The 25072-nt window shown below is 46.0% G+C and overlaps 2 protein-coding genes across 8 annotated transcripts in view; one reads left to right on the forward strand and one right to left on the reverse strand.

The window, feature by feature from the left end:
- Nucleotides 1-14165, reverse strand: part of RHOBTB2 (Rho related BTB domain containing 2) — an 83708-nt gene extending 69543 nt beyond the window's left edge. The window contains exon 1 of the mRNA XM_084803974.1: nt 14023-14165. The gene's annotated coding sequence lies outside the window, so the exon portion shown is untranslated. The remainder of the gene's footprint in view (nt 1-14022) is intronic.
- A 191-nt stretch (nt 14166-14356) lies between these two features.
- PEBP4 (phosphatidylethanolamine binding protein 4) overlaps nt 14357-25072 on the forward strand; it is a 360734-nt gene continuing 350018 nt past the window's right edge. For 3 of the 7 annotated variants that reach the window (XM_084803990.1, XM_084803993.1, XM_084803994.1), the window contains exon 1: nt 14357-14511. The gene's annotated coding sequence lies outside the window, so the exon portion shown is untranslated. Of the gene's footprint in view, nt 14563-25072 lie in introns of all 7 variants that reach the window. The other 4 variants (XM_084803989.1, XM_084803991.1, XM_084803992.1 and 1 more) reach the window with 2 other exon arrangements.

A 25072-nucleotide genomic window follows, 5' to 3' on the forward strand; every position in this document is an offset into this window, starting at 1 on the left:
CACGTTGCTGCTGCCTCCCAGCATCTGCCGCCTGACGCTATTGCTTGACTCTGCCTAATGGTAAGGCCAGCCCTGCACAGAGGATAGGTCTATCAGCGGCTGCTTGTCGTGATGGCTATATGCTAACACCTCCAGATCAGAGGCACCACGTCTCTGAATACCAGTCACTGGAAAGCAATGGTGGAAGGTGATTGTGCTCACGTACCGTTTGTGGGCTTCCACAAGTCAACTGGCTGACTACAATGGAAAACAGGACCCTGGACTAGATGCGGTGGTGCAGCTGGGTAATTTTTGACCCTGGACTTAATAATCTTACAGGGGCCACACAACATTTCCACCACCCACCCCCGCCAATCCATGCTACATAACTGTGTCTACATTCTTTGCATCAGGGGTGCAGAACCTCTTTCAGCTGGAGGGCCAAATTCCATTTTGGAGAAGCTCTCCGGGGCTGCAGTCCAGTGGTGGGCAGGGCTGAAGCCAAAGGGGGTGGAAAGGAAAGGAAAGGTTCCTCCTGTGCAAGCACCGAGTCATTGCTGACTCCTAGAGGGACACCGCTTGCGCTGGTGTTTTCATGGCAGACTATAGCGGGGTGGTTTGCGATTGCTTTCCCCAGTCGTGACTACCTTTCCCCCAGCAAGCTGGGTGCTCATTTTACTGACCTCGGAAGGATGGAAGGCTGAGTTGACCTCAGCCGGCTACCTGGGACCCAGCTTCCGCTGGGATCGAACTCAGGTCGTGGGGCGAGTTTCGGTTGCAATACTACTGCCTAGCACTCTGCGCCACATGAGGCTCTCAAAGGGGGGGGGGGTGGACCAAAGGCAAATGGCTCAAAATACAAAAAATACCAGCATTTTTTTTTAGCTTAAAAGCTCTTACAGTCAGTAGCTAAGCCTTAGGAGAGGCATTTCAACCTTTTAGAATTGGGGGAAATGGCACAAAAGCTGAGAAACCATCAAACGATCAGTTGGGGGAATGGGGTGTGATCTTCTGGGGAACCCCAGATGGCCAAATTGGGACCCCTGGAAGGCTGGATCTGGCCCGCAAGGCTGAGGGTCTGCACCCCTGTTATGGAAGTTAAAATGTTTGCCAGCTGTGTTTAAAAACACTCCGAGCATGTGTAGTTTTGCATTTTAAAGTCTCTTAAATCATAGCATCCATCATTACTGCAGGAATTTCCCTTGGCTGCCCTGATCATCTGCCACTCTCTGGGTGATTATTTGGCAGTGGGGGGCTGGGCTGCAGGGGGCTGGACTTTGGCCCCAAGGTAGAGTGGCCGGGTAGCCGGCCAGATGGGCGGCTCATAAATCTAATAAATAAATAAGGTCCAACCCTAGCTGAACCACGGAGGCCTTGTGTGTCACCTCACTATTGCAGAGGCAGTAAACAGTAGTACCTCCTTCTGGCCCACTATGTTTCTGGCTTGGCATTAGGGATGTCCGTTGCTGGGAAATCCAGTTCTTTTTTGGCTTGACAGAGTTCTGTAGCATGTACGACTCGCTCTGTGAGCCAAGCTGCGGGCTGTTCCCCAAACTCCAGGAATGTTTTTGCACGTTTTGGGGAGGGTTTTGCAACGTGTGCAAATTTCTGCACAATTTGCAGAAATTACAGAAATTTGGCCGTAACTCACACAGATTGTTTGGAAATTTGTGCAAATTGTAGGACCTCCCCCTCCCCCCATACAAAATTTCTGGAAAAGTTGTGAACTGGCCTGACTCGCTGCAGTTCAAGCTGGGAGCCACACTGGTAACCGAAACAAAGCCCAGAGGTCCGAGCCTAGGAAAACCCATCGAACTCCACCCCACAAATGGATTTATCTGACATCCCTAACAGGCAGCGAAATGTAGCAACTAGCAGGCCAACGGCTCCCTCTTATGGTAAACTGCTGCAGTGGTGCACACTTAACTATGGTACGGTACTTGAGTCTAGCCGCTACACAACCTGGTTTGCCACTACACCGTTCTTCCTCTCTCCTTTTTATCCTCACATCAATCCTGCAAGGTAGGTTAGGCTGTGGGATGGTGAGTGAGCCAAGGTCAACTGTGACATTCATGGCTGGGTGCAGATTTGAACCCAAGTTTCCCAAGTCCTAGTCCAACACTCTAACCACTACAGCTACGCTCACACCAGCCCTCTTTGTCAATGGTGTTTCTTGACAAAGTGGTGGGACTATAAAGTCAGGAAAGGAGATGCGGATGTACCACGAATACATCTTTAAGAACACCTTTAACTTGGGGGGCGGGGGGATCAATCTGTTGTGTTCTAAGTCTCTTCTCTAGCCTGTGACATTGAGAAAGTTTAATCCAGCATGACCAAGTACAGCAAATGGTGCAAATAAAATCCAGAAGCCTAAACTCTGGCAGGTAAAAATCCTTGCAGCTAATCTGTAGTGCTGGCTGGCGGCCGTTGCAGCACATCTCCTACCAGAAATGTTATGGGTTGTGTTTACACCCAGGCCAAAGTGATTTGGAATGGCTGCTGGACATAAGCTGCAAACCAGTTGGGTTTATTTAAAATTATCTTACGCTATGCCTGAAGCACTGTACGGGCACAGGCTGGAACTTTCCATGACATTTGGTACATGTCTCCTGTCATCTGCGCCACGCTTTGCATAAGCATTTGTCCGTAGCTTCAGGTATGGCCTCTGGAACAGGTGCATATGAAAGATTCCTCTGCTCCGAACTTGCAAAGAAGTCAGGGTGCCTCAGGCTTTACCTTTCGGCATTCCCATTTTAAAGAGACAAGCAGGAAAGAGAAAAAAAAGAAGAAGTGTCACACCTGTCATCGAGCCATTGGCGACATATAGCCACATTCAAATCAGAACGTGCTTTGGAGAAGGAGCGAGGAAACTGTTTCAGCCCAAGGGCCAAATCCAGTTGCAGAGAAGCTCTGGGGCCCACATTCCAGGGGTGGGTGGGGCCAAGTGAAAAGGGGAGAGGCCAAAATACCAGCATATTTTAGCTTAACACTCTTGCTGCCAGTAGCCAAGCCTTAGGAGAGGCATTTTAATCCTTTAGAATGGGTAAAACCATGCAAAGTCCAGGAAACTACCAAACAATTGGCAGCCAGGTGAAAGGTGAATGGGCCAGGGTGGAGGCATGGCCCCCTGGGGAAGCCCAGAGGGTTGGATTGGGACCCCTGGAGGGCCAGATTTGGTCTGCAAGCTTAAGGTTCCCCGCCTCTGCTCTGGAGAAACCAACGTTGACTGTAGGAGGACCGCTTAGGCATTGCCAAAAAAGAGGATGAAAGAGAACACCTATTTGCATAACATTTGCATATGTTAATTTACACGTATAGATGCAAATTTAACAACTATTATAATAATTTAAATAGAAATACAGTACATCTCACCAGAGTGTAGAAGACTGTGACCTGTGCACCTTGCTCAGTCTGCTGTCCAGGTACTGTGGGTAGGCAAACTCAAGGCCCCTGCTCCTCTCCCTTCTTTTGATTCTTTATCTTTAAACCAGACTCGGATAGAGGACTGTCCTCTGTAAAGAGGACACCTCTCCACTGGAGCAAAAAGTATTGAAGCATCCAGCTCCGGAGACACTTGCTAGGGAAGCAACCACTCATCCATTCACTGGCACAGCTACTGCTCTCACTGCTTTGCTCCAGGTTCTAAATCGCTGGCGCTGACTAGAAGTGATGCAGATGACCAGCCAGCCAAAGTCCAGGTAAGAAGAGAGGGCTCCTAGAGGGGTTTCCCTCAGGCTTGTGGGTAGGGAGTTTGGGTGGAAGGAGGGGAGGTAACCATTGTTGGTGCCTTGTGCTTCCCTTCCCGTCACACCTGGTGCTCCGCCCTCCTTCCTGTTTCCGCCTCTTATATGGGGGTTCTTTGTGCAAGTGTAGGCACTGCATTGTCCATAGTGTCATGGTGTCTCATGGTGCTGGAGAGCCAAATGTAACTTCGACATGTAGATCTTGTGAACCAGACTTGAAGATTGCTCCATATCAGATTAGTATCTAGACATTTCAAAGATGCAGCCTTCTCTCTTCCTTACCAGCCTCTTTGAAATGTTCGTAGGAAAAGGGCACATCCAAAGCACAAGCCCTCAATAACTGTGCAACACAGCCATCTGCAAAGCATCTCTAGCCTACCTCATCTTCCTTCACTTGCCACTAGATGGGAAATTAAAATACTCAGGCTCTTTTGAATTATGTTCTGCTCTTATGCAACACATGTATGTCTTTTCACCAGGATGTACAGAACAGATTAAATTTCAGTTTACCTCTGTTTATGAGCAGGAGCGCACAGTATGAATCCAAGGAGGCATTTTCTTTTGCTTTCCTGGTTCAAGAGGCTCTTAGTAAAATCATAATAATCCCAGCTTTTGCTTTGAAAATGGTAACTTGCTAGCCCTCATTCAAGAGAGAACTCTTGAAGATTTGGATACAATGTCTGCTAAGGTTCTTAATCCAAAAGTACAGAACTAGGTGCAATTCACCTAATTCCTGTGATCCGTTCCCTCTCCCCAAAGGGGTATGGGGTAAATTACACGTACTCCTGCCCGACTCACAGGGATGGTTCAAGCATGCATGTACATCACCAGCTTTCTGTATACTTGTTTACTATACACTTGATGTCTTGCAGCTGAAAATGTGAACTGATTCCTTTGGGGGGGGGGAAATGTTGCATTTGAGCTGATAGAAAAGTTCTCTGTGTGGTCACTTCATTCACACATGCAAGGCATCATTGTATGTTGCAGTCATCAAATGACAAACATGCATGTGAGATCCAGGCCTCAAGCAATGTCAGTTGGATTATGGAAGGGGAGGCTGTTTCCATGCAAGGGGCCTGCTCCTCATCAGCATGCAAATTTGTTGTCAGGCTAAAATTCAAGGACTTTTTGTAGTCCAAGGTCAGTCAAAACATTTCTTGCTTCTCAGATCATTTCTGGTGATCATAATAAAAGACAAACGATGAATGCATTATTGGTACGATTTGCATAGGCTGCCATCACAATTACTATTTTTTAATATATCAGTATTGCTATACTTGTTCACAGAAATTACTGTGATGAGCAGGACTGGAGCGAAGGGTAGGCATGGTTGGGCACCTGCTGAGGGCCCACACTCCAGCAGGGGCCCACTGACAAGAGCTCTTTGGAGTTGTTTCTCCTCCTCTTCACCTTCTGCTTGTTCACCTATCTTTTACTCTGGTGCAGACAATGGAGTTGGTGAGAAGGAGCAGTAGATGCCACTGCATACTTGCTCACTGGCTCTCTGCCTGTCAAGGAAGCAAGATGATAGAGGATAAGGAGCAATAACAACCAGTCATAATGGTGGTGAGAAGACAGACTCACTGAGGGACGGGGTCTGCTAAGAGCAACTTGCCCAAGGGCCCTCAGAAACCTGGAGCTGGCACCTGTGTTGAGAAAACCTGGGAAGAAAATAAGCTCCACGTGACTATTCATCCTAAATAACAAGTCGAGCTGGGATATGTGCTTTCCATCTAAACCTTGTAAGAGCTTTGCAATTTTCTGGGATATTATATCCCATGGGAGCTGATTTTGCTCAGAGATGGGGCGGGAGGCATCATTTTCATACCTTTTGTTTTTGAGCAGGAGTTAATTAACATTTTGCCTTTTGTGAGAACAGGATGCCTTTTATCTAATTTAAGACAGGTAGCAGTGGACTCTATAAAAGGAAATAATACTTCATACAGAGTTGGAATAAAATTAATTTCTTCCACAGGTGAGGAAGGTAAATCTTGTGCCTGGGTTTTCAAACCATCAAGAAATGCTTAAAAACCGGTATGCTTAAAAACTCTTAGGAGATCGTTAGGGAATAGTAAAATAAAGGTGGAAACAGGCATTCCCAACTTTAGAATGTATAAACAGCACCGTAAGAGTTAGCAATGCCTTATTCTGCCCCGCCCCTCCCAGCTTTAATTTACTGGCCACATTGGCATATAACAATAAGCCAGGAATACTGGCTTAATAAATCACAATGTCAAACAAGCTGCATGCTGGTGCACACAGACCATTCACTGCCTCCATTTGTGTGAATAGATAAATAAACCAGGAAGAGGATAGCTTCACATTACATCCGAACTCAGATTTATGGTTAAGTGTTCCCAAACAAGCTAGGATTCATAAGCCAAAAAAACAAACTCTGGTTTACAATCATGGCTTGCTTGTGTGCATTTAACCCCAATTGTGGGTTCAGATGTTACACAAAGTTATCCCCACTCTGGTTTGTTTATCCACTTGCATGAAGGGAGGAGCAAAGCAGGAGTGAATGGACTTCATGCACTAGCAACAGCTCATTCACATCATGGTTTATTAAGCCAGGGTTCCTGGCTTATTGTTACATGCGAATGCTTGATTAGCTCTATACCTACAGCAGGAGATCTTAAAATTAGCAGGTCTTAAAATTAGGTAAATACAACTCAGATGAACAACAACACATGACATATTACACCGTGTCATTATTTATTTTACAGAAAGAAAGCCAAAATGGAGAAGCCATGTGTGAAAAACTAAGTACACCCTTACTGCTTCCATAGGTATGAAGAGGCTAAGTAGCAGCCAGGTGCTGCTAATCAAGTGCCCTTGATTAATTGATCATCAACAAGTGTGACCACCTCTAGAAAAGCCGGAAGTCTCAGGAGTTTGCTGGTCTTGAGCATTCAGGTGTGTGTTAACACAATGTCAAAGAGTAAAGACATCAGCAATGATCTTATAGAAGCAATTGTTGCTGCCCATCAATCTGGGAAGGGTTATAAGGCCATTTCCAAACAATTTAAAGTCCATCATTCTACAGTGAGGAAGATTATTCACAAGTGGAAAACATTCAAGACAGTTGCCAATCTTCCCAGGAGTGGACGTCCCTCAAATTCACCCCAAGGGCAGACCGTGCAATGCTCAGAGAAATTGCAAATCATCCAAGAGTTACATCTCAGACTCTACAGGCCTCAGTTAGCATGTTAAATGTTAAAGTTCATGACACTACAATTAGAAAAAGACTGAACAAGTACAGTTTGTTTGGAAGGGTTGCCAGGAGAAAGCCTCTTCTCTCTAAAAAGAATGACAGCACAGCTCAGGTTTCCAAAGTTGCATCTGAACAAATCATAAGACTTCTGGAACTATGTCCTTTGGACAGACGAGACCAAAGTGGAGATGTTTGGTCATAATGCACAGTGCCACATTTGGCGTAAACCAAACACAGCATATCAGCACAAACATCTCCTACCAACTGTCAAGCACAGTGGTGGAGGGGTGATGATTTGGGCTTGTTTTGCAGCCACAGGACCTGGGCACCTTGCAGTCATTGAGTCGACCATGACCTCCTCTGTATACCAAAGTATTCTAGAGTCAAATGTGAGGCCATCTGTCCGACAGCTAAAGGATTTCTTGTGAGGCCGAAATTGGGTCATGCAACAGGACAATGATCCCAAGCACACCAGCAAATCTACAACAGCATGGCTGAAAAGGAAAGAATCAAGGTGTTGCAATGGCCCAGTCAAAGTCCAGACCTCAACCTGATTGAAATGCTGTGGTGGGACCTTAAAAGAACTGTGCATAAACAAATGCCTGCAAACCTCAATGAACTGAAGCAATGTTGTAAAGAAGAGTGGGCCAAAATTCCTCCACAATGATGTGAAAGGAAAGGTTCCTCCTGTGCAAGCCCCAGGTCATTAATGACCCCTAGAGGGACGCCACTTGCGCTGGCATTTTCATGGCAGACTATAGTGGGGTGTTTTGCCATTGCCTTCCCCAGTTGTGACTACCTTTCCCCCAGGTGGGTACTCATTTTACCGACCTCGGAAGGATGGAAAGCTGAGTCGACCTGAGCCGGCTACCCGAGACCCAGCTTCTGCTGGGATCGAACTCAGGTTGGGGGGAGAGTTTCGGTTGCAATACTGCCGCCTACCACTCTGCGCCACACGATATGAGAGACTGATAAAGTCATACAGAAAACAATTACTTCAAGTTATTGCTGCTAAAGGTGGTTCTAGAAGCTATTGAATCATAAGGTGTACTTAGTTTTTCACACATGGCTTCTCCATTTTGGCTTTATTTCTGTAAAATAAATAATGACACAGTGTAATATGTCATGTGTTGTTGTTCATCTGAGGTTGTATTTACCTAATTTTAAGACCTGCCATGGACCAGATGATTTTTATTATGTCCTGATACATAAAACCACAGAACTCAAAGAGGGTGTACTTTCCTTTTCACATGACTAACTTTCACTGGATTGCATGGCACCTAACAGGGAGAAGAAAAAGGCAAGCTTTTTCTTATTAGAAGGAATCCTCCCATCTCAGAGGTTTCCGAGTATCCAATGATCTGCTGGGCTGTGGCTGGGAGGGCAGGAGGAGCAACAGAGGTGACTGTTGCCTCTTTGTCCTCCTTTTACGAACTCCTTCTAGATGGGCCTTTGAGCCTGTCTAGAGAAGGCACTGTCCTCTCCACCCGCCCACTTTTCTCTCCCTCAAGACCACATTTACGACCTTGGGAAGCAGCTGGCACGGCTCTTTCCACGGCAGCTGTGAAAGGGTGGGGGATCGGGATTAGAGTCAGCTTCCCAAGGTTGTAGCAGTGTCTCCAAGCTTAGGAGGGGGACTCCAAACAACCCTATATTCCCTGGGACCATAGGATTACGCTCTAAGAGATATTAGAGCCAAACTAAACATTACTAGGAGTTCTATGATGGGATACCCTCCTGTAATTTTCTTTTCACGCAATTTTCTAGTGGGGTTATTCATATAATTGAGAAGACTTAAAGGGGCAGAAGCACCACAATGGTGCTTCCCTTTCAGTGGATCATATACCTCTGCACTGGCAAATTTCCTTTCACCAGAATCACTGTGTTCATAGTTAATAAATTGGTCAAGTTTTTTTTTTAAATGTAGGGCTCAGAATATAGAGAAAATGTAATCTTTGATTAGCAAAAGAAACATTTTTATCCAGCAAAGTAAAGAAGCGCATGTAACTCCGCTCTAACGCATGCACGGAAGGCAACTGAACCCCACTCCCCCTTAAGTGTATGTTTCAATAAATGATAAGCTCACAATTTTAGACCTGTTTTCCTGGATTCGGTTTTTAATGCCTGTTAGAGATTTTGAAGTGATGGAATCAGCAACATTTCCTGTACTGTTGGGTTACAGCTCAGTCTACCATGTCAGAGAATTCTTTAGAGAGCATTTTTTTGCCTAGTGATAAGTAAATGGCATGGCCTGTTCCCATTGGGAAAGACTGTGGACCTATACAGCAATAATTTTAAAACACATGCATACATTTAGAGTAAAGTGCCTACTGCGTAAGAGTCTCGGGGTTCTCGATGCATTAGCTGATGGTCATTTGGCTTTCAATCAAATTGCTGTGCTAAGTGCAAAATGCAAACCCTACAGTATTGAGATTCTCCCCCCCCCCTTTTTTTTTTTTAAAGGGACTTCTTGCCAATGTTCACTCTGGTGTGAAAGCTGGCTTTACACTTTGGGGAACAAAGAACCTTCATTACAATAGCTCTGCATGTACAAGGGTTTTGTGGATAGTGCAGTGTTCCTCAAACTTTTGAACTTAGCCCCCCTTAAACATTTATGCTCTCTTCTGTGGCCCTACAAGCACCAGTCACCTGATCCACAGGTGGGTCCATACAGAAATCCTTGGATGCGGTTCTTTGGTTTGCACTGTTGTTGCATTTTTGTTTTACGGGTTTTATTCATCCTGAATACCGCTGTGTAAATTATTATGGCTGTGAATTATATAAAGCAAAATAAAGAGAGGGTTAGGGAACAATCCTAGGGTCCCTGGGAGAGTTATGCTATGAACTCTGGAGGTGAAATCCAGACAGGGATGTTTCCCCCTGCCCTTTGCAGCTGTGGCGGCTTCTTCACCTGAAGTCAGAGCTGCAACCTTGGGTGAGGATGTAAATGAGAGGGAAGGGGTGGGACGGGGAAGCACCAAGGATACGCAGGATCCTAAAGCCTTCCAGCTCCTCTCCCTGCAACTCCACTAGACGGGCTCAAAAGCATGTCTAGTGAGAAAAGCAACACAAAGGAGGTCAGAGACCTAAGTGTCAACTGGTGCCAACAAAAGGTTCTTTTCTCAGCTTAATTGACATGTGGGGGAAATTTTCAAGGGGGATTGCAGCTTGGAAGGGAAGGGTCAACCCTCCCCTCCCCACATACTGCAATACCCCCTAAAAATCCCACCCCCTGCATGTCAATTAAGCTGAGAAAAAAATACCCTTCCATTAGCACCATTTGACATGGCAATTAAACTTAGGAAAAAATGCTGGCTGGGAATTATAGGAGTTGCAATCCAATGCATCTGGAGGGGCCAGGTTGGGGAAATCTGGTGTAGAAGATGCACATAGCATGTTACCAGATGTTGCGGAACCTCTTGAGCTTCCCCCTATACCTCAACTCTTCGAAGGACAAGCATCCATTGCCATTTTAGATTAGGCAATTCTATAGCAAGAACATAAAGCAAAGTTTCTTTGGGACCATTTAAGTTGTCTGCTCTGCTGGTTTTTAATAGTTCTTGCACATTCCTTAATTGCCTTGAGCTGGGTTCTCAGCAGTTTGTACAGCTGCCACGTCATTGTATCCTGCTACATTGCTACAAGAGGCAAGATTGGGAGTGCAGGTGCCTGAGAAAGAACTATCCTGCCTCTGGGGTTAACAGCTTGGAAGGGGGATGTAACCCTGGCTTCTCCTGTCACTCTCTACACCTCCAACGCCATTGTACACCCTTTTGCTTTTGGTTGATTTATTTTATTTTATTTCCGCTGACGATAATGAGGAAAGACTTAAAATCTGTTTTTATGTGTGTGTTTTAAGATAACAGAGCAATTTCTAACCATCTTGATGGTCCTGCACTTCTAGAATGGCAGGGTAAAATACGTTAATAAGATAACTGTAATACACCTGTATGAACCTGAGCACACTCCGGGAGAGAACAGAGGACAGGAAGGCCTGGCGTGCTATGGTCCATGGGGTAATGAAGAGTCGGACACGACTTAACGCCTGAACAACAACAACAACAACAACACACCTGTTATTTATAATTTTATTTCTCAATATATTGAACTGTGATCTATTTATAGGAAATTTTAAGTGTGCGCTATCTTATCTTATTTTATTAGATTTATTAACCGCCCATCTGGCCGGCTACCCAGCCACTCTAGGTGGCATACAATACTAATATCACGAAATACAACAAATTTACATAATCAACTGAACAAAACAACACTGCTCTAAAAACCCCTAACCCACCCCAAATGCCAGCCTGAACAGCCAGGCTTTTAAAGCCCGGCAGAAGCTCATAAAAGAAGGGACATGATGGAGGTCACTAGGGAGGGAATTCCACAGAGTGGGGGCCACCACAGAAAAGGCCCTCTCCCTAGTCTTCACCAGCCTAGCTGTCCTGGCTGATGGGACAGACAGAAGGCCTTCCAAGGCCGATCTCATTGAGTGGCTTCCCTGGTGTTGTTGGAGGCGCTCCTTAAGATAGACTGGGCTGGATCTAGGTGAGAGGAGACCAGGGCATGAACTACTGATGGGAGCCGATGGTCAGGGAGGTAGGGTGTAGGCACCTTGTCAGATGTAGTTGGTACAGTGCTGCCCGGCTCACAGCTGACACCCGAGCCTCCATGGACAGCTGGGAGTCTAAGATGACCCCCAGGCTGCTGACCTAGTCCTTCAGGGGTAGCCGCACCCCATTAAACACCAGGTCAACCTCCCCTTGTCTCCCACAAAAAGTACTTTGGTTTTGTCAGGGTTCAGCTTAGTCCTTTCTATCCAGCCACTCACTGACTCCCAACACTTAGACACAGTTTCTACAGCCAACCTTGATGAGGATTTAAATGAGAGGTAGATTTGTGTGTCATCCACATACTGATGGCACTGCACCCCAGACCTTCTGATGATAGCCCCCAGTGGCTTCACAAAGATGTTAAATAACATCAGGGAGAGAATAGAACCCTGTGGCACCCCGCAAGTGAGCAGCCAAGGGTCTGAAGTCTCCTCCCCCACAGCTTCCCTCTGGTACCTGCCAGAGAGGAAGGAACAGAACCACTGTAATACGGTGTCCCCTATGCCCAACCCCTCCAGGCGGTCCAGGAAGATACCATGGTCAACGGTACCAAAAGCCACTGAGAGATCGAAGAGAACAAGGAACGAGCATTCACCCCTATCCAGGGCCCTCCCCATATCATCCACCAAGGTGACCAAGGCCATTTCTGTCCCATGCACAGGCCTGAAGCCCAATCGAAATGGATCCAGATAATCGGCTACTTCCAAGTGTGCCTGCAACTGCAATGCCAGCACCCACTCAATCTCCTTGCCCCAAAATGGCAGATTTGAGACCGGGCAAAAGTTGTTCAAGTCTTGGGGATCCCAGGAAGGCTTCTTTAACAGTGGTCTTATCACCGCCTCCTTAAGAACTGATGGTATCACTCCCTCCTTGAGGGAGGCATTCACCACTGCCTTGATCCCCTCAAGTCTCTCCCTGCAGTTCATAATGTGCCAAGATGGGCAAGGATCCAGTAAGCATGTGGTCAGCCTTAAAAATGAAAGCACCTTGTCCACTTCCTCAGAAGGAAGAAGCTGGAACCGATCCCACACAACTGGTCAGTCACTGGCCGCCCCTCGTTCACTAACTGTATCCACGGCGCACGGAATAACACTCCTGATCCGGTCGATTTTATCTGCAAAGTGCTTTGCAAACTCATCACAGGAGACCTTAGAATGCTCCATTGGTTCTGGAACAACTGGACTGACCAGGTTCCGGACCACTTAGAACAGCCTCCTGGGACAGCACTCTGCAGATGCAATAGAGGCAGCATAAACATTCTTTATCGCCATGTGGTAGGCTGAAGCTACAACTCTAACCTGTGTCCAGTCATCCTTGGAGCAAGATTTCTGCCACCGGCGCTCTAGCTGTCTCACCTCCCGCTTCAGAGCTTGCAACCGTGGGGTGAACCATGGTGCAGTCTGAGCTTTGTTCAGGGGGAGAGGGTGTTCCGGAGCCACCCGGCCTAATGCCCCGGTGATTGCAGCATTCCAGCTATCCACCAGGGTCTCAACCAAGCGGCCGGCCCTTTGCATGCTCCAAAGAATCCCCAAGCACAACCAAGAATCCATTTGGATTCATATGCGCATATGAAAATCCAGCCAGCAAAGGGCAGCAAGAGTGGGAGCAGTGGCCTCATCCAGCCAGGTCTCCATAATGCATGCCAGGTCTTATGAGCTACTAAGACTGCCCCCTATATATATATACCTGAGGGTAAGATTCTTTGGATTCAGTGGAACATCCTTCTGAATAAACATACATAGGATAGTACTGTAAGAGGTTTTTTTTTTTAAAGGCATAGTCTAATCAGATGAGATGCTTTCTCCAACATAGGATTCTCCTAGCTCAAACACTTTCATACCTTGAAAGCAGTAACAGTATTCATATTTGGAAGTTAAGTCCCACGCATTTGAAATAGAACTTCCTTAAGTTCCTTTCTATGTTCAGTTATTTGGAAGTACAGTTAAGGGCACAACCCTATGCATATTTAAACAGGAAAAAAAAAAAGGCTTACAACTCCCAACATGCGGCCAGCATGGGAGTTGTAGGCCTTTTTCCCCCTGTCTAAACATGCATAGGATTCTGCCTTAAATCAATGAACTTTATTTTTAATACCCATGTATAAATGAATTTGGGTTGTTATTTGCTTAGGGTTTAGTCATGGATTGTTTAGTCATGGACTGCCAATCCAATGCAGGTTTACTTGGGAATAAGTTCTACTGAATTTAAGGTTGTCAGATGGCCAGAAGGGAAAACACACACAAACAAAACAAGCCCCCCCCCCCAAAAAAAAACCCGCATCCGCCTGTCTTACTTCTATTCCCTTTAGAAGAAATCTGATACGGGGAAATCACCTGGTGAAGTTTTTTTCAAGGCAGGGAGACATTACCCCCTGATAGTCGATGCAGAATTAACCCGCTGTTCAAAGGGTAGCTACAGAGCCTGGCTTATAAACATACTTTGGCACCTGTGCGCTAACTCCGCGGAGACTTACTTCCGACCCGCGTTAGGCTGGGCAACTGCTCCCCTCTTCTCCCTGGCGCGCTCTTCTCCCATTCCGCGTCCATCTCTCCTCCCTTTCTCATCTTTCCAGCTGCAGCGCGAATGCAACCCAAGCGGTCTCCCGGGGCCACTCTCAAAGGCCCACCCCTCCACGTCCAGCTTCCAGCCCCATTGGAACCCCCCCCCCCGGTGGGCGGAGAGAGCATTGGAACCTCTCTCCAACTGCCAGCTTTGAGAGCGATGAAGGAAAGCCGCAAACGCCAATCGGCAGCAGCTTTTCCTTTGCGGCTTGGCTGCCCCTTCCTTGCACCTGCCCGCTGTCCGTCCGGACGAGTTTACGTAATGACCGAGCGCTCAACAGCCGACACAGCTGCGGGGGATTATTCGCTTGCTCGCCGCGGAAAACTCCCCCCTGCGCTCCCTGCTCTGACCTGGCCTTGACTCGACCCTCCCAGGTAACAGATGCCCTTTGCCTGAATAGGTGGGTAGCGCACGCACAGCAGCAGCGATCCTCACGCGTGCTTCCCCAGAAGTAAGTCCCGGGGCTTACTTTCCCTAGTCACCATTTCCAGAGAGTAGGAGGGGTGGTCTGTTGCAGCAAAAAACAATAACGGGTCTTGGGACACCTTATGAAGACTAACAGCAGGAAACTAAATGCAGGAGGGGATGTGAACGACCACCGTTAATAACGTGCCACTTTTTGCATTTTGTTTTCTTCTGGGCTCACTGTTTGCAGGCCCCCCCCCTTCCCGGAACCTCAGACTCTGCATAATACTCCAGGCAGTGAAGTATGAAGTGGCTTGAGTCCAAGAAAGTTTATTCCAGAATAAATGCGTTATTCTTTAAGGTGCCACAAGACTGTTGTGTGAATCTCCAGTAAGTGCTGCTTAGGGTTTCAGCCTTAAGGGAGCAGCGTCTCTACTTGTGCGTGTGGTGGCTTCTTCTCCCTAATTCATCAGGAAGCAGGCAGGGTAAAACTGCACAGGCAAAGCCAGAAGTTTGAAGTGTTGCACAGTCCCAAGTACACACACTTCGGAGTGAATTCCACTGAATTCAGTGGCATTTACATCTGAGTAAACTAAACATGCCTACAAAGGACACACAACACAGAGCATGAGGGAGTTCTGATGGGAGACTTGTCACCTTTGCATTTTAAGGCTTGGAAGGGAAGAAGAGGCAAGATCAGTAGCCCAATCCAGTGCACTTTTACCCAGAAGTAAGCCTCATCCACTTGCACTTACACCTAAGTAAACCTTACAGTCCAATGTTTGTTTACTCAGAAATAAGTATCTCTGTTTAATAGGACTTACTCCTAAATAAGTATGCCTATGATTATAGCCTACCCTTAGTGATCTTTATATGTTTTCTGTGTAATGTAATTGTATGCAAAGGTTAGTATGAGTGAGAGAAATAGCCTTCCCCTTCTAACTCCAGTGTCTGTTCACAACACAAGTTCTTGCTCTCTGCCTTGCAAGAGACTTATGTGTTTCAATCAGTATTGTAGACCCAAAGTACAAGACTCACATGTTGAATTCTCTTCACAAGAAACAACAACTAAAAAGTTCAAAGGACCAGCAAACGGCTTCTGATTCAGTTTATATAGGCACACCCTCCTCTTATGCCTTAGAAATTTCACCAGGTGCACTAAGTTGGTTTGTCATTAAGCACAGTGAGCCCACCTGCACCATGTGGCAGATCATGTGGTACCATTATAGAGCAGGGAATGTTCATTTATTTAGATTATTGTGTTGTGTGCTAATATAAGGATTACACCCCTTCATGGATCGCTGCCTTGTTGTGGTGAAGGGGCTTGCGTAACTCAGTGAAGCCATAAGCTATGCCGTGCAGGGCCACCCAAGACGGACAGGTCATGGCAGAGAGTTCTGACAAAATGTGGTCCACTGGAGAAGGAAATGGCAACGCACTCCAGTATTCTTGCCAAGAAAACCCCATGGAACCTATCACAAGGCTAAAAGAGATGACGCCGGAAGATGAGCCCCTCTGGTCGGAAGGTGTCCAGTATACTACTGGGGAAGAGCAGAGGGTATTTCCAAGTAGCGCCAGAAAGAGTGAAGCGGCTGGGCCAAACCCGAAAGGACACTCAGCTGTGGATGTGTCTGGTGGTGAAAAGAAAATCCGATGCTGTAAAGAACAATATTGTTTAGGAACCTGGAATGTCAGATCAATGAATCAAGGTAAGCTGGAGGTGGTCAAACATGAGATGGCAAGATTGAACATTGACATCTTGGGAATCAGCGAACTCAAATGGACAGGCATGGGTGAATTTAATTCAGGTGACCATCATATCTACTACTGTGGGCAAGAATCCCTTAGAAGAAATGGAGTAGCACTCATAGTCAACAAAAGGGTGGGAAAAGCAGTACTGGGGTACAATCTTAAAAACGATAAAATGATCTCAGTACGAATCCAAGGCAAACCATTCAACATCACAGTAATTCAAGTCTATGCCCCAACCACTGATGCCGAAGAAGCTGAGGTTGATCAGTTCTATGAAGACCTACAACACCTTGTAGAACTAACACCAAAAAAAGATGTCCTTTTTTTGTAGGAAGTCAAGAAATCACTGGGATAACAGGCAGGCATGGCCTTGGTGTACAAAATGAAGCAGGACAAAAGCTAATAGAGTTTTGCCAAGAGAACACGCTGATCATAGCAAACACTCTTTTCCAACAGCACAAGAGGCGACTCTAAACATGGACATCACCAGATGGTCAATATCGAAATCAGATTGATTATGTCCTTTGCAGCCAAAGATGGAGAAGCTCTATACAGTCAGTAAAAACAAGACCTGGAGCTGACTGTGGCTCAGATCATGAGCTTCTTGTTGCGAAATTTCAGCTTAAATTGAAGAACGTAGGGAAAACCTCTAAACCATTCCGGTATGATCTCAATCATATCCCTTATGAATATACAGTGGAGGTGAGGAATAGATTTAAGGGATTAGACCTGATAGACAGAGTGCCTGAGGAACTATGGATGGAGGTCCGTAACATTGTTTAGGAAGCAGCAACGAAATCCATCCCAAAGAAAATGAAATGCAAGAAAGCCAAGTGGCTGTCTGATGAGGCTTTACAAGTAGCTGAGGAAAGAAGGGAAGCGAAAAGCAAGGGAGAAAGGGGAAGATATATCCAACTGAATGCAGAGTTCCAGAGAATAGCAAGGAGAGACAAGAAGGCCTTCTTAAATGAACAATGCAAAGAAATCGAGGAAAACAACAGAATGGGAAAGACTAGAGATCTCTTCAAGAAAATCGGAGATCTCAAGGGAACGTTTTGTGCAAAGACGGGCATGATAAAGGACAAAGAAGGCAGGGACCTAACAGAAGCAGATGAGATTAAGAAGAGGTGGAAAGAATACACAGAAGAACTATACAGAAAAGATCTTAATGTCCCTTATAGCCATGATAGTGCGGTCACTGAACTTGAGCCGGACATCCTCGAGAGTGAAGTCAAGTGGGCTTTAGGAAGCATTAGTAACAACAAAGCTAGCGGAGATGACAGTATTCCAGCTGAGCTATTTAAAATCCTAAAAGATGATGCTGTTAAAGTGCTGCATTCAATATGCCAACAAATTTGGAACACTCAACAATGGCCGCAAGACTGGAAAAGGTCAGTTTACATTCCAGTTCCAAAGAAGGGCAACGCCAAAGAGTGTTCAAACTACCGCACAATTGCGCTCATTTCACATGCCAGCAAGGTGATGCTCAAAATCCTACAAGCTAGGCTTCAGCAGTATGCGAACCGAGAACTACCGGAAGTACAAGCTGGGTTTCGAAGAGGCAGAGGAACTAGAGATCAAATCGCCAATGTTCGCTGGATCATGGAGAAAGCAAGAGAATTCCAGAAAAACGTCTATTTCTGCTTCATTGACTACGCTAAAGCCTTTGATTGTGTGAATCACAACAAAATGTGGCAAATTCTTAAAGTGATGGGAATACCAGACCACCTTACCTGTCTCCTGAGAAACCTGTACGAGGGTCAAGAAGCAACAGTAAGAACCAGACATGGAACAACCGAGTGGTTCAAAATTGGGAAAGGAGTACGACAAGGCTGCATATTGTCACCCTGCTTATTTAACTTATATGCGGAGTACATCATGAGAAACGCTGGGTTGGATGAATCACAGGTCGGAATTAAGATTGCTGGGAGAATTATCAACAACCTCCGATATGCAGACGATACCACCCTAATGGCAGAAAGCGAAGAGGATCTCAAGAGCCTCTTGTTGAGGGTGAAAGAGGAGAGTGCAAAAGCTGGTTTGAAACTCAACATTAAAAAAACGAAGATCATGGCATCTGGCCCCATCCCTTCCTGGCATATAGAAGGGGAAGAAATGGAAGCAGTGACAGATTTTACTTTCTTGGGCTCCAAGATCACCGCAGACGGTGACTGTAGCCATGAAATTAAAAGACGCTTGCTCCTTGGGAGGAAAGCTATGGCCAACCTAGACAGCATAGTAAGAAGCAGAGACATCACCTTGCCGACAAAGGTCCGTCTAATCAAAGCTATGGTTTTCCCAGTAGTAATGTATGGCTGTGAGAGCTGGACTATAAGGAAGGCTGAGCGCCGAAGAATTGATGCTTTCGAACTGTGGTGCTGGAGAAGAACCTTACGAGTCCCCTGGACTGCAAGGAGGTCAAATCAGTCAATCCTAGAGGAAATAAACCCTGAGTGCTCATTGGAAGGACAGATACTGAAGCTGAAGCTCCAATATTTTGGCCACCTAATGCGAAGAGAAAACTCTCTGGAAAAGACCCTGATGCTGGGAAAGACTGAAGGCAAAAGGAGAAGGGGACGACAGAGGATGAGATGGCTAGATAGCATCACCGATGCAATGAATATGAACTTGAGCACACTCCGGGAGAGAGCGCAGGACAGGAAGGCCTGGCGTGCTATGGTCCATGGGGTCACGAAGAGTCGGACACGACTGAACGACTGAACAACAACAACAACAATAAGGATTACAACACTGAAGCAACAAAAGTTTTTGCGGGGTGCCTTGCAAGAGACCTGTGTGTTCGAATTAGTGCTATAGAAGATCTAAATAACTACTGGTGTTTATATTTTTAAAGGGAGAGCACGCATTGCACCTTTTTCCCAGTAGCCTTGGGCACAACCTGGATCATTTTTGTACTTAGCACTGCCTATCTTATTGTATGGTATAGTACTATACATGTTCTCTCAGAATTAAGACCTATTAAGTTCAATGGTACTTACTCCCAGGTAAATGTTAAAAGATTGTGGTGTAAATCTGCAGAAATGTTCCTCTTTTGTGTCTTACAAACTGCAAACTGGGGCTTTTTCACCATGCCCCACAAGAACTCACAGGGACTCAGTGCCTGCACTGTTTGATTAGCGGGGACGCTGATGTCATCTGCGACCCCAATCCCCTGATGCCTCTGAGCTTAGTTGCAGGGGGGGGGGGACAAATTTTCCCAGCAACAACATTATTTCCTGTTGTAATGCAAAGTATTTGGAGGTGTTTTGATCGTGAATGGGGAATGCTTTTGATCATTTTAAGACAGAAGAAGCATTGGAAGAATTCTTTTCGACATGTCTGGGGAAAGATAAGTGGCCCCTGAGGAATGAAATTTCTTTCAGAAATGCACTGGGCAGAATAAAAGTTTTTTTTCAGGCACCTGAGAACATTTTGTCTTCTGTTTTGGGATTGAACAGGCAATTTATAAATGACTTGCTCCTGGTGGAGATGAAAACTGCTAGAACAGGTTTGATGATATGGATCCACACAGCTGCCTGATTTTTTGGACTCTTCTGGGGGGCATAGTTGTACTGACTGCTTCCAAAGTGACCACGGCCCCCCACTGCCTTGGTGTGTGCATGCTTAATATCCAGGCTGAAGTTCTGGTGAATTTAGGGCTGTCACCATAGGAAGGGAAGTGTGGGCCTTCCCTGAATGTTCAGTTTTCATTGAAAATATAAGTCTAAAGCCTTTTTACTTGGGAATACATAAAGGAAAACATGCAGGTGATATTCTACACATTCATTCATTAATAACTAACTAATGATAAGTAGGACCTGCAACAAAATATGGTAGATGGAGTGTTCCTATTTAGGGTGCCAGTCAGCCATGCCCTTTTCCGGGTATACTCCATCCCATCCCCACTGCCCTTGGTTTTTTGTTTCCCCTCCCAACATACCCAGCATCATATGGCTATTGAGCTTGCTCATTGGGATGATCCCACCCGCTCTTTAGGGGGTTTTTCCCTAAAGTTTTTTTTTGTACTTCTGCAAACCTTGCATTTCCCCCCAAGCTTGCTGATACCTCCTCCTTGTGTACAGATAGTGCTGTTTTGGTTACATAAGGATCAGCACTTGGAGAATAAGTTTGCTATTGATAATGTAGGGCCTCCAGTGGCTCTTCTCTGTGAGCCCCTGCCAAAGGAAGTGAGGCGGGTGGCTACTAGGAGGAGAGCCTTTTCTGCTGTGGCACCCCGGCACAGGGAATGAGCTCTCTAGTGAGGTTCGCCTGGCACCTACATTGTATTCCTTCTGGCGCCAGGTGAAGACCTTTTTATTTTCCCAGGCATTTTAGCTTTCTAGACTTTTAGCTCTGCTGTTTTCAACCTGTATTTTAAATCTCCGCATTGCTGCTAGGTTTTATTCTGGTTGTATTGTTATATCATGGTTTTAATGTTTTTATATTTTATATTTTACTGTGTGCATTTTGGTTTTAATTTTTGTGAACCGCCCAGAGAGCTTCAGCTATTGGGTGGTATAGACATAAACAAACAAACAAATAAATAAATAAGGCACAATGCAATAACTTAAACATATTAGCCCGGTATTATTAGGCTATCTGTGTGCATGTTCTTGCTCCTCTGCAATGATTCCCTACTCACCTTATTTATTTATTTATTTATTTATTAAATTTATTAATCGCCCATCTGACTGGTCACCCAGCCACTCTGGGCGATGTACAACCCACCATAAACAATTTAAAACAATAAAATTTTACCATAAATTTTTTTTTTAAAAAATACCCTAACCCACCCCAAATGCCTGCCTGAACAACCACGTTTTTAATGCACGACGGAAGCTCATTAAAGAGGGGGCATGACGGAGTTCCCTAGGGAGGGAGTTCCACAGAGTGGGGGCCACCACAGACAAGGCCCTCTCCCTCGTCCCCACCAGTCTAGCTGTCCTGGCTGATGGGACAGAGAGAAGGCCATCCGAGGCTGATCTTGTTAAGCGGCCTGTCTGGTGTTGCTGGAGGCGCTCCTTAAGATAGGCTGGGCCGGAACCATATAGGGTTTTAAAGGTCAAAACCAACACCTTGAATTTGGCCCGGAAAACAACTGGTAACCAGTGCAACTCCTTCAGCACTGGAGTGATGTGATCTCGCCGGCGGCTGCCTTTAATCAGGCGAGCCGCCGCGTTCTGTACCAGCTGCAGTTTCCGAACCGTCTTCAAGGGTAACCCCACGTAGAGCGCATTACAGTAGTCTAAACGAGAGGAGACCAGGGCATGTACTACCGATGGGAGCAGATGGTCGGGAAGGTAGGGGCGCAGCCGCCGTATCAGATGGAGTTGATACAGCGCTGTCCGGCTCACAGCTGACACCTGAGCCTCCATGGACAGCTGGGAGTCCAAAATGACCCCCAGGCTGCGGACCTGGTCTTTCAAGGGTAGCTGTACCCCATTCAACACCAGGTCAACATCCCCCAGCCTCCTCTTGTCTCCCACCAAAAGTACCTCGGTCTTGTCAGGGTTGAGGTTCAGCTTATTCCTCCCCATCCAGCCACTCACCGTCTCCAGACATTTGGACAGGGATTCTACGGCCAGCCTTGGTGAAGATTTGAATGAGAGGTAGAGCTGAGTGTCATCCGCATATTGATGACACTGCACCCCAAACCTCCTGATGATAGCCCCCAGTGGCTTCACATAGATGTTAAATAGCATCGGGGAGAGGATGGAACCCTGTGGCACCCCACAAGTAAGTGGCCACGGGTCCGAAACCTCCTCTCCCAGTGCTACCCTCTGGTACCTGCCAGAGAGGAAGGACTGGAACCACCGCAATACAGTGTTTCCAATGCCCAACCCCTCCAGGCGGTCCAGGAGGATACCGTGGTCAACAGTATCAAAAGCCGCTGAGAGGTCGAGGAGAACAAGGAAGGAGCATTCACCCCTATCCAGAGCCCTCCTCATATCATCCACCAAGGCGACCAAGGCCGTTTCTGTCCCATGCCCAGGCCTGAAGCCCGACTGAAATGGGTCTAGATAATCAGTTTCTTCCAAGTGTGCCTTCAACTGCACCGCCACCACCCACTCAATCACCTTGCCCAAAAATGGCAGATTTGAGACTGGGCGAAAGTTGTTCAGAACTTGAGGATCCAAGGAGGGCTTCTTTAAGAGCGGTCTTATCACTGCCTCCTTGAGGGCTGATGGCATCACTCCCTCCTCAAGGGAGGCGTTCACCACCGCCTTGATCCCCTCACCCAGTCTCTCTCTGCAGCTCATAATGAGCCAAGATGGGCAAGGATCAAGTAAGCAGGTGGTTGGCCTTACAGATGAAAGCACCTTGTCCACTTCATCAGGAGGAAGAAGCTGGAACCGATCCCACAAAACCGGTTTGCCACAGGCCGCCTCTTGCTCATTAACTGTATCCACAGTGTGCAGAGTAACACACCTAATCTGATCAATTTTATCTGCAAAGTGCCTTGCCAAAGCCTCACAGGAGGCCTTAGAATGCTCCAGTGGTTCCGGAGCCACAGGACCGACCAGGCTCCGGACCACTTGGAACAGCCTCCTGGGGCAGCACTCTGCAGACGCGATGGAGGCAGCATAATATTCCTTTTTTGCTGCCTTCACCGCCACGTGATAGGCTGAAGATATAGCTCTAGCCCGTGTCTTACGCCCCCTCAACATAATATTTCTGGCTACAAACTTGGCTGAGTTTGAAAGCCTGTTTGCTACTTTGTGCGGCTTTAGTCGATCCCAATAAAAGTATTTTATTTACTTTTTTAATTTGTTATAGTTCTATCACTGGGGTACACCCTTTGGGTCGTCTCTGGAGGCAGTGCTAAAGGAATAGGGATTCTGGGGATTATAGGAGAAAGAAAACAAAGTTTCAAAACATTGCAAAACTATAGGAAAGTTTAATAAGAAAGATAAAACGCTGTTGTGTTTTGATATATACCTTAACCAGAGGCAAAGGAATACAACTAGCTGTGACATGTCAGTGAGGTATGATTCTGTTCTTTGCCAGTTTCAGTTTTACAAAGGCTTGTATACTACTTAGTTATACTTACATATAAACAGAAATTCAAGTTTGTTTAGGGTGTATTCATTATGTCTAAATTAAACTTCCTTTACTGTGTAGTTCTATGCACGTTTATGCAGAAGTAATTCCCACTTCAAAAGGGCTTACTCCTAGGAATAACCCTAGAAATGCAGGCTTATATACCCTTCCATATTCCTAATCATGAATAAGGAGTGGGGATGCCATCTCACATCTTTTCAGGTTGACATTGACCTGGCTTGCACTACATGGCTGTCTCATCATTATTTAACCCACGATGAGCTGTGGTGTATGCCGGGTTCATGTGGCCGCTGTTTTGAATAAGCAGTCCCTGACTGGGGTGATTGGGGGTTGCACCATATGAGATCCTGGCCAACATGGGTTCTTAAAGGGTTAAACAACCTTCATATAACCCTCAGTTAGTATAGTAAATAACCCACACTGAGTCAGCTGTGCCGTGTAAACCAGCCCGTAATTGAGTCTGGCCTAGCCATTCCATTTCATTTTTCTCCCACATTTCCTTCAGCATGACCTCACTTCCTTTTTGCATGTCAGGTGCTGGGCTTTTTCAACTCATGTTAGTAATTATGAATATGGAAGAAGATATTTCAGATTAGAGAAGTGTGAATTTGCGTATGTGAGATAAAAGGATTAACTGAGGGAGAATGGAAGGGAGCAAACATGCATTGGCATTTGGACATGGGGAAACGGCATAGGAAATCCCATGCTGGAAAACATGTCTACATTATCAAGAATACTGTCAAGATGGACTTTTGAATCAAACAGAGCCTCACATCTATTTATAGGGAAAGGAACCACCAGGAATTTGCACACAGAGTTCTCACACTTTGAATGTAGTAAAGCTGGGTGGGAAACCTTGGACGCCTTAAATGTCCATAACACATGCGCACACCACAGCTTGTGTCAATAAGGGCGCAATTTTATGTTTAGACAGAAAAAAGCCCTACAACTCCCATGTTGGCTGGGGTACGCTGGGAGTTGTAGGACTTCTTTCTGTCTAAACATGCATAGGATTGCGCCCTAAGAGAACCGGTAGGGGACGGAGCCTGAGGGGTGCTGGAAATTGGCAGGAACTGGGCTGACAAGAAGAGAAGCTCTGTAAGAAAAAAAGGAGGGAGCAAATGTACTCCCTACATGTAGCTGAGGTAAAAGAGAGTTGGCCTCACTGAAGATGAAAGCAGGGAACAAATCCAGATTTGTCTGATGGCCAATTCATATAAAGAGCAGTGGGATGCCAATCCATTTTTTTCAATCAGACCTAAAAACCATCCTACTTATTTCAGTGGATGTAATTGAGTGTAGTCTAGTGAAACCATCCCACTTCGGGTTTTTTTCTCTGTCAGAGCAGTTCAGAAGTTACTGTGACAGGAATTTTCCTGTCAGAAAAAGCATCTTCAGATGAGCATGCACCGTTTGCAATTACCCATCCAATACATGCATTTTGCTATTTCCGCTCAGGTACTATTTGTCCTTGAGTTTAGTTTTTAACTTTTTAATGGTATGAACTGGACTTTAATGGGGGTTGCTGCTTGACATGTGTGAGAGAAACAGATGCACATTTTCCTAGGGTGCCCTGCCAGGGTTGAGTTAATGTGCTCACATTGAGTGGGGATTTCAACCTGTGTCACCCTAATTCTAATGTGACACTCTAACCACTACACCACACTGGCTGCATGGATGCTATTGTTAAAAAGAAAATGGCCAATTTTGGTAATAGCAGAATATAAGGAATGATGTGGTCT

The sequence above is a fragment of the Heloderma suspectum genome, chromosome 6 (genome assembly GCF_057233095.1).
Source record: "Heloderma suspectum isolate Gila_16-S chromosome 6, 16-S_ref, whole genome shotgun sequence".
Lineage (NCBI taxonomy): Eukaryota > Metazoa > Chordata > Lepidosauria > Squamata > Helodermatidae > Heloderma > Heloderma suspectum.